At 42.9% G+C, this 13,823-nt stretch overlaps 1 long non-coding RNA gene across 1 annotated transcript in view; it reads left to right on the top strand.

Moving 5' to 3' along the window:
• Positions 1 to 12,211, top strand: part of LOC140587381 (uncharacterized) — a 37,130-nt gene extending 24,919 nt beyond the window's left edge. The window contains exons 4-5 of the long non-coding RNA XR_011989099.1: positions 10,436 to 10,549; positions 11,841 to 12,211. This is a non-coding gene — a long non-coding RNA (uncharacterized lncRNA). The remainder of the gene's footprint in view (positions 1 to 10,435; positions 10,550 to 11,840) is intronic.
• The last annotated feature ends 1,612 nt before the right edge of the window (positions 12,212 to 13,823 follow it).

Raw genomic sequence — 13,823 nt, 5'->3', positions numbered from 1 at the left:
ATAAGCTTAGCTTCATCTTTTTTTTTTTTTTTAGTTAGATGAAGCTTAGCTTCATCTAACTTTAGATGGTCTACAAGTATTTGATACTTGAAGAGCTCTGTAGCATTAGATGGGAGCAGGTACCCTAGGGCTATGCGTAGCCTTGCAAACTCGCTGGGGTCTGGGTGGACAAACTTAGGGATGGTGGGTTTGGGACCCCTATTTTCTTGTTCATGTACAGCAGGCTGCAGTGGGAGGTGAGGTGTTGGTGCAGCAGGCACTACTCTAGGCGGGGCTAGGCAGGTAGGATGGGGTATGCGCAGGTGGAGCAACATCACTATTCAGATCTCTCCATTGGTAGCATCCTGAGGCTAGCTGAGGGATCTCAGTGTGAGCAGCATCCCCTTGGACGCTACCAGGACGAGTCTGGGGAGTTGAGAAGGGGTTCATGTGGCTTGGATCTTCCCATGGACGGAACGGTAACCTCTCTGGAGTAGGAGGTGATGAGCCCAGTTGCATCAGGTCTCTCTGGTGGTAGCCCACGTAGTCCACTTCAAAGTCCAGCAGTCGGGCTGGTCGACGTGTGTGAAGCTTAGGTCTCACATCAGGAATTGTCTCTTCATCCAACTCCATCTTGTATACTGATCCAGCTCGAAGGACCAATGTTGGGGAGGTGTTAAACTGTTCTGGTTCTTTTAGGTTTAGGGCAGTAATCAAGATGGTGCATCGGTCACAATGCAGGAAATGATGAGGAGACAAAGGCTTTCACTGAGTTCTATATTGCGTTCCAGACGATTCTCAGAATTCCAATAACAGCAGTAGGTAGTAATATTATTGGTATTAGTCTGCAATAACAAACAAACATCTATAACCACATATAACACAACAGCAAATCTACATTACTGCTAAGCATGAATACAAAAATATTTTAAAAGGTAAATAAAGGTTTCCAGCCTCATCCTTCACATAAGTACTTTGTTAACAGAAATAATAGGCTGGAGATACATATAGTAAACTGCCATTTAGATGGAGAAATGAACACTGTTTCTTAACCGCAATGATAGCTCGGGCTTTTCGCTCTCCGGCGGCCAACAATAGGTACTGCATAACGTTAACAGTGCATATTTCTCTACCGCAGTGGACGAGAGGGTAGCCTCCCTTCGCCTTCAAGTGGGGGGACGGGTCCTGACTGTTGTTTGCGCTTATGTGCCAAGCGGCAGCTCAGAATACCCACCCTTTTTAGAGTCCCTGGAGGGGGTGTTGGAGAGCACTCCTCCTGGGGACTCTCTTGTTCTACTGGGGGACTTCAATGCCCATGTGGTCAATGACAGTGAGACCTGGAGTGGCGTGATTGGGAGGAACGCCCCCCCCGATCTGAACCCGACTGGTGTTTTGTTGTTGAACTTCTGTGCTCGTCACGGATTGTCCATAATGAACACCATGTTCAGGCATAAGGGTGTTCATATGTGCACTTGGCATTTGGAGTTTCAACTCCTACCTCCGGTAGAACTTCTCCCATGTCCCAGGGGAGGCGGGACATTGAGTCCGAATGGGCCATGTTCCGCGCCTCCATTTTGGAGGCGGCTGACCGGAGCTGTGACCGTAAGGTGGTCGGTGCCTGTCGCGGCGGCAATCCCCGAACCCACTGGTGGACACCAGTGGTGAGGGATGCCGTCAAGCTGAAGAAAGAGTCCTTAAGGCTCTGGATGCTGTGGGGCTGTCCTGGTTGACAAGCATTTGCAGCATCGGGGGCAGTGCCTCTGGACTGGCAGACCGGGGTGGTGGTCCCCCTCTTTAAGAAGGGGGACCAGAGGGTGTGCTCCAACTATAGGGGGATCACAGTCCTCAGTCTCCATGGTAAGGTCTATTCGGGGATTCTGTAGAGGAGGGTCCGCTGGATTGTCGAACCTCGGATTCAGGAGGAGCAGTGTGGTTTTTGCCCTGGCCGTGGAACAGTGGACCAGCTCTACACTCTCCGCAGGCTTCTGGAGGGTTCATGGGAGTTTGCCCAACCAGTCTACATGTGTTTTGTGGACTTGGAGAAGGAATTCGACCGTGTCCCTCGGGGAGTCCTGTGGGGGGTGCTCCGGGAGTATGGGGTGCCAGGCTTCCTTTTAACCCCTTGGGGTCGGCGGTCCCGCTGGCGGGATCTGACAGAAATTTCGCAAAACCGTTTAAATAACTCCGCGAGGTTTTGTCATATACACATTTTAAAAATACTCTCAGAAACCCTGGACGGTCTACTTTTCAAATATATATAGGTAGAAACTAAATATATTTTTACAGCTTCGTGATACGAATTGAAAGAACAAGAGTGACTGACTTAAGCGTCTGCGTCTCGAAGCGGCTCTGATCGCCCACCCACTTGCAAATCGCGCTATTCGCATGATAATAACATGATAATCCGACAGTTAGTATTGGGTAAAGAAATATGTGAATACGCCCATTGTGACCGAAATAAACAAGAGCACATGTCTGGGTAGTGTTTACACTGATCGGCTACAATATAGCACACGGATACGTCTCTGCCGCTGAAGCTTTGCGCCAGTGTTGCCACTTTCAGCAGCGAAGCTCATACCTGCGTTCATGGCTCAGTGGGCTAAGCCTGTGTGCCTGCAATCACGTGGTCGCCGATTCAAACGCAGCGTATTTAGAACGTGAATAGCGATTTTCCGCTGAGAGCGGTCCTAAACGCTCGCGATACAAAGAAAGGTGACACGATTTGCTTTTTTGCCTATTTAACCTAATTTTAAAAACTTTAATACTTCTGACAATGGAAGTTTTGAAAAGAAGACAGATAACGGATTTAGTCAGTGTTTTTTTCATGATTTTACATAATGATTTCAGCGAGATATAAACTAAAATACACGACAAAGATACGCGGTCGACGATGCCCTCGTCCCCAGAGCGTTAATAATAGTCACTGCATCATATTTATCGCTTTCTATATTTATATAGTAACAGTTTTTCATTTTTCATTCCATCTACCAATAAACTGTGAAAGGGATTTTATTGTTGCTACTTTTCTTGCGTTTCAAACTGCCTTTCCAAAGTGATGGGTGTGGGGTGCAGTGACATTCCAGACTGATGGGCCATTGACAGCATGCAAACTACTACAGGTGTGAGGACACCTATCTCATCAATATTCATTTTGAAGGCCACTGACTTTGAGAAAAAGAGTGTCACTCTAAAGTACTAACACTTTAGTAATCAAACTACATAAAATTTCTGAATGTCACTTTCACCTATGTGTAGCCAACCCCTGTGTCTATAAGTTTCAGAGCTCAAAAGTCTTACCTAGAAATGTCTATAATGTGATTTTTTACAATTTCTCAGCATGTCTGAAAATAGGTTTTTGAAAAGTATAGCCTATGTTTAAAGTTGATTTTAACAAAAAATAGAATAATAACATTCTAAGAGGTCTCAGATTATTGGTGCTGAGTTTGTGCTGAATAAAAGCAAATGTATCACTTTGGGATAAATGTTTTTTAGATAGGTGAAATATTTTAAAATGTCAAGGCATGTCAGACTACCCCGAAAGTGGAAAAGAGGCCTCAGACCCCATGGGGTTAAGGGCTGTTCAGTCCCTGTATGACCGGTACCAGAGCTTGGTCCGCATGGGCGGCAATAAGTCGGGCTTGTTTCCAGTGTGGGTTGGACTCCGTCAGGGCTGCCCTTTGTCACCGATTATTTTCATAGTTTTTATGGACAGAATTTCTAGGCGCAGCCAGGGCGTTGAGGGTGTCCAGTTTGGTGACCTCAGGATTAGGCTTTTTGCAGATGATGTGGTTCTGTTCTGTTGGCCTAATTGGACTGTGACCTTCAGCTCTCGCTGGGACAGTTCGCAGCCAAGTGTGAAGCGGCTGGGATGAGAATCAGCACCTCCAAATCCGAGACCATGATCCTCAGCCGGAAAAGGGTAGAATGCTCTCTCCGGGTCGGGGATGGAGTCCTCCCCCAAGTGGAGGAGTTTGAGTACCTCGGGGTGTTGTTCACGAGTGGGGGGACAATGGAACGGGAGATCGACAGGCGAATCGGTGCGGCCTATGGTCAGAAGCAGTGTGTAGTGACCGAAAGAACGAGATCGCGAGTACAAGCGGCCAAAATGAGTTTCCTCCACAGGGTGGCTGGGCTCTCCCTTAGAGATAGGGTGAGGAGCTCGGTCATTCGGGAGGGACTCAGAGTAGAGCCGCTGCTCCTCCGCACCGAGAGGAGCCAGATGAGGTGGCTCGGGCATCTGATTAGGATGCTTCCTGGATGCCTCCCTGGTGAGGTGTTCCGGGCATGTCCCACTGAGAGGAGGCCCCGGGGAAGACCCAGGATACACTGGAGGGACTATGTCTCTCGGCTGGCCTGGAAACGCCTCGGGATTCCCCCAGAGGAGCTGGATGAAGTGGCCGGGGAGAGGGAAGTCTGGGTTTCCCTGCTGAGACTGCTGCCCCTGCAACCCGACCTCGGATAAACGGGAGATAATGGATGGATGGATGGATGGATATTCACTTTTGATTATAAATGTTGAACATCCTGTTGGGTCAGCATTTGGCAGTCTTCTTCATGACAGTGAGTGAAATATACCACAGCTGCTGCTAGATTATATACCTAATTTAAACTGACATAAAGTGATTCTGTTGGTTTAATTAAATATGAGAAAATGAGAAAGATTAACTCAACTCTGTTCTGTTCTCAGAACACAAAGTCAATGCATCAACTTAAAAAGAATGTTTCATGTTCGGTATACTCATTCTGGTTGGGTGGAACCACTGATCAGCTGAGTTCAGTCAAAGTAACTTTTTTTCAGGGTCGTTGGTTGAAACAAAACCTTGGCCTGGATTTGTATTTTCTGACTTTTCCACCTCTGTTTGTAGTGGATTACATTTTGAAAGTCACTTCCCCAACACTAAGCTTAGGATATGTGGGTGGCTCAGCAGGTTAAGTCTCTACGCTTGAGTTCAGAAAATCATCTGTGCAAGCCCCAGCCTCAGCAGAACAGTCATACATCAGTAGTTCTTTTTTTTATTTTATATCGTTATTTTTTATTGATACTTTCTCCTTTAATTTGGGGGCAGCGTGTGGCTCAGTGGGCTAAGCCTGTGTACGTGTAATCACAAGGTCACCAGTTCAAACCCAGCCTCAGCACGTCTGTGGGTCCTTGAGCAAGGCCCCCCCCCCCCAACTCCCTTGGCACCCCAACAGGTGGCTGCCCTTCACAGACAACTTACTCTGCAAAGAGCAAGTTGAGGGAGGCATAAAAACAATTTCCCCACGGGGATCAATAAAGTATCAATTATTATTATTAAATACAAAAAACAATCAAAACAGAACAGAACCAATATAAACAATAATGTTTGGCAATTACAATTAAAATAGTCCGTATATTGTCTATCCCATTCATGTATTCAACTGTCCTTTCTGTCATCTTTGTCGCTGTTTTGTGTCTTGAATAGTATCCATTTCCTCCATTTGTCCTCCATCTGTGTTTCATGTAGTCTTAACCGATGAGTCAGTTTCTCCATTATATAAATCTCCTCTATTATTCCTATCCAATGCTCCTCTGTTGGAGAGTCCACTCTACCCCACTTCCTTGTAATGGCTTTTTTACAGGCTATTAACAGTATTTTGATAATGTAACTATCTCTTGCTTGTATTTTGCCTTCTGATGAGTCCAGATTACATAGATAAAGTACCATGTAGTTCTTAGTAATATCATATCCCACAATCTTTTGTATAGTACTATTATAGTATATAATATATAGTATCCAAATGATCTTGATGGGCCCAATGGCCCCCTCTCGTTTGTAAATTTCTTATGTTCTTACCTCTTCCCAAAACCTGCCTATTTTAGGACATTTCCAAAATACGTGAGAATGGTCGGCCTCTAGGGCTCCACACACTCTCCAACATGGAATATTTCTTTTTAGATAGCTACTTTTTACCTTTGGTGTTATAAAAAATCTGATCAGGTTTTTCCAGAATTGCCTACATATTCATGAATTGGTGGATGTTTGGTGTATTTTCCACATGTTTAGCCAATTCTCATCTGTTATCTTTATCATAAACTCAGATTCCCATCTTTCCTTTATATACTTAGTTGAGTGTTTATTAGCCACTCATTTTTGATATAATGCTGAAATAATTCTTATCTGTCCTTTGTATGCATTAATTATAATTTGGATCACACCATTCACTTCCATTGAGGGATCAGTCTTGATTTCTTTCCTATAGTAATCCCTTAATTGTAAATACATAAAAAATTCTTGTGCATTTATATTGTATTGGTCTTTCATATTCTGGAAGCTCACCAGTCCCCCCTTTTTTTCTAACGTACACCATGCCGTAACTCCTTTGTTTGCCCATTGTTTGTAACCTTTGTCAGCTCCAGCTGGTTTAAATTTACTGTCAAATGCCAGCCATTTGAGCAAATTAACTTCTCTCCCCACCCTGTGGTTCTTCATAATTTTAAACCATAAATCCAGAGTGTACAAATGTAATCAAATCTAGATGTGTTCTAAAACCCTTGTAAATATCCTTGTCTCCTATAGTGGTTTGCACAGGGCACCCTCCACATTCTCTTTCCATATCCTTCCACTTTGTTGAGTACTCTGGTCGACACCAACATGCAACATATCTCAACTGGGCTGCATTATAGTATTCTTTCAGGTTTGGGAGCCCCACCCCCCATTTTTCCTTTGATAGTTGGAGAGGTTCATACCTAACTCTAGGTTTTTTGCCTCCCCAAACAAACTGTGATATGATTTTGTCCCATGTCATAAATTGGGCTTGGGGTGTCTCAACTGGCAATGCCTGAAACAAATAGAGAAGCCTGGGATATATATTCATTTTGACTATTTATATCCTTGAACTTAGATCTAATGTTAGAGTAGACCATCGTTCGATATCTTTTTGTATCTCGTAATTTACCTTGTTATAATTTATTGCGTACATTTTGGATATCCTTTTGGTAATAGTGACTCCCAGATATCTAATTGTTTTTTTTATTCCAATTAAAATTAAATGAATCCTGCATCTCTTTTGATGGAGTGTAATTAAACGTGAGGATCTGTGTTTTTTTAAGCATTTAACTTATAGCCTGAGAGGTTCCCATATGTTTCTAAAATTCTCATCAGTGTGGGAAGTGATTTGTCTGGTTGTCCTAAATACACTATGACAGGGGTGGCCAATCTTATCCAGAAAGGGCCACTGTGTATGCGGGTTTTCACTACAACTCTGTACTTAGATTACTAATTAGAGGAATGATTAGCTTAAGAGTCCTCACACCTGGGTTTGAACAGATGACCTACAGGTTATCCCAAAAACCTGCATACACACTGGCCCTTTGCAGATAAGATTGACCACCTCTGCACTATGCACTATGACATCGTCTGCAAAGAGCCCTATTCGATGTTCAGTGTCGTTCACCTCCACTCCTTTGAGGCCCTCATGCTGACGGACTGCTTGTGCTAACGGTTCTATGACCAGGTTAAATAAGGTGGGTGATAGACAACATCCTTGTCTGGTTGATCTCTGTAATATGAATTTGTCTGTTAAGGCACCATTTATTTTAATTTTGGCAGAGGGTTGTTGATATAACGTCTTTATACACTGAATTGATCTACTATCAAAACCACCACGCACTTTATATAAAAATTCCCAATTTACCCGATCGTATGCTTTTTCTGCATCCAGGCTTATCAATATCACCTTTTGCCTTTCCCTTTGTGCCCGATCAACGATATGCAGGGTTCTTCTTATATTATCACGAGTTTGACGTCCTCTTATAAACCCTGTTTGGCCCTCCTCTATTAGCTCCGCTATAAAGGTACTCAGTCTTTTGGAAATCATTGTTGTATATATTTTATAACCTACTTTTAACAATGATATTGGTCGATAGTTTTCACAGTGCTCCCTATCCCTTCCTGGTTTTGGAATGAGTATATTGCTTCAGACCATGATGGTAGTATTTTATTATTTTGAAATGTCCAATTGAAGGATCTAACAGCCATGGTGCCAGCTCCTCTCTAAATATCTTATACCACTCTGCGGGGTATCCATCACTACCTGGGGATTTGTTTTTCTTTAAAGATTTTATTGGATCATTCACCTCCTCTATCGTTATTTTGTCCGTCAATATCTTATTTTGTAGCTTGCCAATAGATGGCAGATCCAATGCCTTTAGGAAGGCCTTCATTTCTCCTTCATCGGCTGATGTAGGCTGTGTATATAGTTCCTCATAATATCTATAGAAGATTTTTTCTATTTCTTCCGGTATATGTGTCATTTTGCTAGTATATGGGTCTTTAATTTTCTGTATATTATTGACTATCTGTTGCTTCCATCATCAGTAGTTCTTTGAGCAAGACCATTAACCCCCACACCACACGATAGCTGACCCTGTGCATTGTGAAAACTGGACATGATAGTCACGAATTTTTGTCATCAGTTAAGAGAACTGATGGGGATGTTCTTTTAATTGTTATTCAAGCAATGTATGTCTCGTGACCAACTCACCATGAACACACTTCACCGATGATCTCACTCGCGGATAACTGGTTCTCTCTGCCCGACTCTAGCTGGATCAGCAGGTTGCAGGATGTGTGGAGCGTTATACACGAGTGTTGCCAACAGGGACGGTGTAGAGTGCCCTCTGGTGGAGAAACTATACAACGGCAACACTCGTGACATGGTTGAAGGGTGTTTCGTCCATTTTTATTTTATTTTTGAAATATTCATTTATCGGCCATTATAAATGCCGATACCGATAGTTTGGAAAATGCCTAATATCGGCCGATAATATCGGCCTGCCGATAAATCAGTCGGGCTCTAATGGGTAGTGAATAAGCTGGGGGCAGGGAAGGCCACAGGGATCTGTGGTATCCGGGGTGAACTTCTCCAGGCTGGTGGTAAGGCTGTCCTCCTGGTATTGCAGGCAATCTTTGCTTCCATGTGGTAGTCATGCGTCATCCCAACTGACTGTAAAACAGGACTTGTAGTCCCCATCTGGAAAGGGAAGGGTAATCGCCTGGATTGTAGCAACTACAAGGGAATAAAACTGCTCTCAGTGCCGGGTAAGGATCTTGCTAGGGTAATCCCTAACAGGATCCGTGATCACTTGCTTGCCTGTCAGCGACTGGAGCAGTCTGGTTTTATGCCTAAAAAGTCTACCATTGACCATATCCTTGCACTGAGGGTTGTCATCGAGCGCAAGCGTGAATATCGGTAGAGGTTCTTTGCAGCCTTTATCGATTTTCATAAAGCGTTTGATTCAGTTGATCGAGTTGCCCTGTGGGACATTCTGTGATTTCGCGGGATCCCCCTGAAGCTACTGGACATCATGGCTGGCCTGTACACTGGTACAATGAGTGCTGTGCAGAGTGGAGGGAGATCCTCTGCATTCTTCCTAGTTGATTCTACGGTTTGCCAGGGGGATGTTCTTGCTCCTACTCTTTTCAATGCATGTATGGATTGGGTGTTGGGCAGGGTCGTGGGGTCCAGTGGCTTTGGGGAGTCCGTTGGTGAAGAAAGATTTACTGATCTTGACTTTGCCAACAATGCTGTGATTTTAGCGTAGTCAATGGAGGCTCTGATTGGGGCTCTTGAGAGACTGAGCGACGAGTCTGAGTGTCTGGGATTGTGGGTGTCCTGGATAAAGTCAAGATCTAGGCATTTAACTACTTCTTGGGCACAGCCATCGGTAGTGTGCCTGTCTGCTGGGAGAATGTCGACCTTGTCGAGAGATTTACCTACCTTGGCAGCGACATTCATCTCTCTGGTGACTCTTTCTATGAAGTCAGCAGATGGATTGGAAGAACATGGGTGGTAATGAGCTTCCTGGAAAGAAGTTTGTGGCGTTCCTGATATCTTTGCAAGAGGCTGAAGGTCCAAGTCTTTAAAGTCCTGGTGCTAACTGACTTGCTGTATGGCTCTGAGACATGGACGCTATGCAGTGAACGGAGATGAAGACTGGACTCCTTCGGTACTGTGTCTCTTCGGAGAATCCTTGGGTACCACTGGTTTGATTTTGTGTCGAATGATCGGTTGCTAGAAGAATCCCAAATGAGGCACATTACCTGCATTGTGAGGGAATGTCAGTTATGGCACTATGCCCATGTGCCGCATTTCCCTGAGGGTGATCCGGCTCGCAGGATCCTCATTGCTGAGGACCCAAGTGGCTGAACCAGGCCAAGGGGATGCCCAGGTAACACCTGGCTGCGGAGATGGACGGCCATTTCCGAAGGGTATATCTGCCTGGGGGATCGGCAGCTGGGATCCTGAGGAGTTTTGCTCTGTGGTGGGTGCAGCAATATGCTGCATCAGTGCATGCTCCCCAACCTGACCTGACCTGATCTTCTTCCTTGCTTTACGGGACTTCAGTCTTGCTTCTAGGAGCCTGTTATGAACTGTCCTAGCCCTGCACTTCACACCTGCACTTAATGTTTCCCATTCCTATTGCTGTTCACAGTGTCCTGATGAAGAGAGCAGACTCACCTGCACCCAGCAGTATTTCTATGAAGAGTGACCGGTCAAAGGAGAACCCACCTCTGTTCAGAGAGGGAAGTTTTCCAACCGATAAAAGGTAAACGTGGATTTGAACAATCACTGATTAAAACACTCAGACACTCAGTCAAAAAGCATATAGACACAAACAAGCTCTGAGGAAACTTTTGCAAAACCCATTGTGTTTTAGATTTTAAACAGAAGTTTTGTCTAAATAGCCTGACAGTGGCATCACTTTGCCTGCCATGTGATTTGAAACTTCAATATTTTAACCACAGACCCCTAGTCCTAACCTTCAAAGCCACACATCACCCACATTGTGAACAAAGATTTATGGTAAAATGATCAATGTAACACTGTACAAGTTATGTCTGTTTGGGTCTTCAGTTAGGCCAGAACATAAAAGCAGAAAAAAATCCTACTTAGAGATACCTCAGTGGCACTGGGCAACACTGTTGCTTCTACTCTTTGCAGTTGGAGATTTGAATCTTACCTCAGTTCTGTGTGTATGGAGTTTGCTTTTTCCTCCTGTGTTGTACAGGTTTCCTCCCACAGCCCATAGACATGCTGTTAAGCTGACTAGCATCTCTAAATTGCCCATATTGTATGTGTGACCTTTGATAGACAGGCATCCCATCTAGGGTGTACCCCTGTGTTATGTTTATGGGAATGGATGGTTTGGTTCTCCACTGCCATACAGATAACATGTAATCACGTGGAAAAATCTTTAGGGCAATTAATTCTATACAGTAAGGTATCCGTTCATACTAGACCAGCCAATGGACATTGTGGTTCCAGATATTGGCCTCACCTCCAGGCAGATCATCTCTCCTATCTGCTCTGGCCACATACAGTAAAGGGGTAGAGAGCAGGAAAAAAACACAACAGGAAAATAAAAATTAAAACAAGAAAAACAATAATCTAATGATTGAGTTCATAATGATGATATTAAGAATTTGAACTTGCATATAGGGGATTGTAATTTCAAGTGAGATAACTTTGAGTAATTTTTCCCACTTATGTGCTAACTTCAGCCTGTTTATGTAAATGGAATTTAATTTTGTAGTTTTCATAAAATGTCAATATAATGTTGGCTGATAAAAGAATGAAAAGTAAAGTTGAACAAATGTCATTTATGTCAACAAGTAAAACACAACACACTAATGATACGCATAGTTAATGTAAACCGTACAGTAGTATCTACCGTTTTGGTTTTTCTTTTCTACTCATACCCTCACTACCTTTTACAGCAGTGCCACCTAGTGGTACAAAGTAGTAATTATATAGAGATGACAGGACACAACAGTTTCTATATGTACAATACGAGGATGAGGTTAACAGGAAGACTTGCTTTCTGTTGCTGTTCACAGTCTCCTGATGAAGAGAGCAGACTCACCTGCACCCAGCAGTATTTCTATGAAGAGTGACCGGTCAAAGGACAACCCACCTCTGTTCAGAGAGGGAAGTTTTCCAACCGATCAAAGGTAAACGTGGATTTGAACAATCACTGATTAAAACACTCAGACACTCAGTCAAAAAGCATATAGACACAAACAAGCTATGAGGAAACTTTTGCAAAACCCATTGTCTTACCTCTGCTTTGTGAGGGTGAGAATGTGAGATTCTTAGACAGATTTTGCTGTGCTCTGATGTGTCTAAGTGCTGTGCAGTGATTGTTAAAATACATGTCTTCTTTATGTTGCAATTGTGACATGTTCTGGTATTACTCATGCAGTGGGAGCTACGGTGGTCCTGTAAACTCAGAGTATGTCAACATTAGCACAATGAGAAAACATAAAGAAAATGCAAAACCATTAAGAAAATGCAAAAACAAAAAGATGATGCAAAACCATCAAGAGAAATTAATTACTCAAATTAAATTTAAATTAATTTAATTTTGTTCTCTTCATGTGTTGCAGTTTGTGTATGTGGTGCTTTGTGCCTTAAGCTAGAGAGTAGTAGCAGTAGTAGTAGATGGACCATTAGGGCTTTGTGGTATATGATATATTTGTAGTATGCCATATATTTTCAAAACAAGATAGAGGATGACACAATACCGTTTATATCGATTTCTCATGTGTTATAATAAGGCCTTTATTAAAGATTTTGAATAAAGACCAAAAGTACTCCTTCCTGGTTCTAAGCAATGTAAAAGCTTTGGTAGTGATGTTGCACCAGATCCCAGAGTCACAGCTACAATCAGACCAAGGTATGTTTCCCAAAAACTCCTGTTAGCAACTTACATTGTTGGACACATTCATTTGACTGTGTTTACAGGTGATAAACTGATTAATATTTTTGCATTTTAAAGGCCTGATTATGTAGTTAATAATGTAGACATAGTAATCGTGTTATCAAAAACACATGTAAGCACCTTAATTGGGTCATAGCATGTAAACACAGTCATAATTAGCTAACACATACCACAGATTTCCCTCACTTTGTGACTGGGGAAACTGCGTGTTCCTCTTCCATATGTTCTGTAGAACTGGGCAATATGGAGCAAAAACCATATTGGTACAGTGGAACCTCAAAACTCAAATTTAATCCGTTCAGAACTCCGGATCGAATCCTAAAAAGTTGGAGTTGTGATAAATTTTCCCCATAAGAAATAATGGAAAACCAATTAATTGGTTCCCAGCCCCAAAAACATTACACCTAAATATGTTTTTTTTTTAGCATTTAAACACAAAATGAACCGGATAAAACAAGAAGAGCATTTACTGTACTAAACACATCTAAGCACATTTATCAAATTTTTTATTCAATCATTATTTTTTAAAGTAAGAAAATAAGTGTATCCAAACAATGTGTCCTGCCCCTATCGTCTGCTTCTTCCGTGTGCCACGCCCCCTCGTTATCTCCGTGTGAAATCCCCGTGTGATCAGCTGTTTCAGGTTGTTGTCATTAGCCCTCTGTATTTAGTCCGCGTTTCAGTTTGTTTCCCCAGTCCGGTCATTGTATTGTCCGTCTGCGTTTTGCCTGCCTTACCTGTAATTAACCCCCGTATTCCCCGATACCCTGACGTCTGCCCCTTTGTCTCCCCTCCGTCTCCCCTCCGTCCCCGCTGAGCACGACAATATTATCATAATTAAAAGTATTAATGATTTATTATTAATATTAAAATAATGAATAAGAAATCTTTATTTTTAAATGTATTTTATTATATAATAATAATTACTGTTACTGTCTATCATTGTCTAAATGTATTTTTACTGTCTAAATATATGTACACATGAACATATTCCAGGGCTGCAAGGATTGCTGGGATTGCTGCGAGAGAGTGGTGTTGAGCTGCAGCGATTGTTTGGGATTGTTTTTTGGAGTGTTTTGAGTGTTTGTGTGCTTTACCT

This window comes from Paramormyrops kingsleyae, unplaced genomic scaffold, assembly GCF_048594095.1.
Source record: "Paramormyrops kingsleyae isolate MSU_618 unplaced genomic scaffold, PKINGS_0.4 ups199, whole genome shotgun sequence".
Lineage (NCBI taxonomy): Eukaryota > Metazoa > Chordata > Actinopteri > Osteoglossiformes > Mormyridae > Paramormyrops > Paramormyrops kingsleyae.
This window is presented reverse-complemented; position numbering and strand designations above follow the sequence as displayed.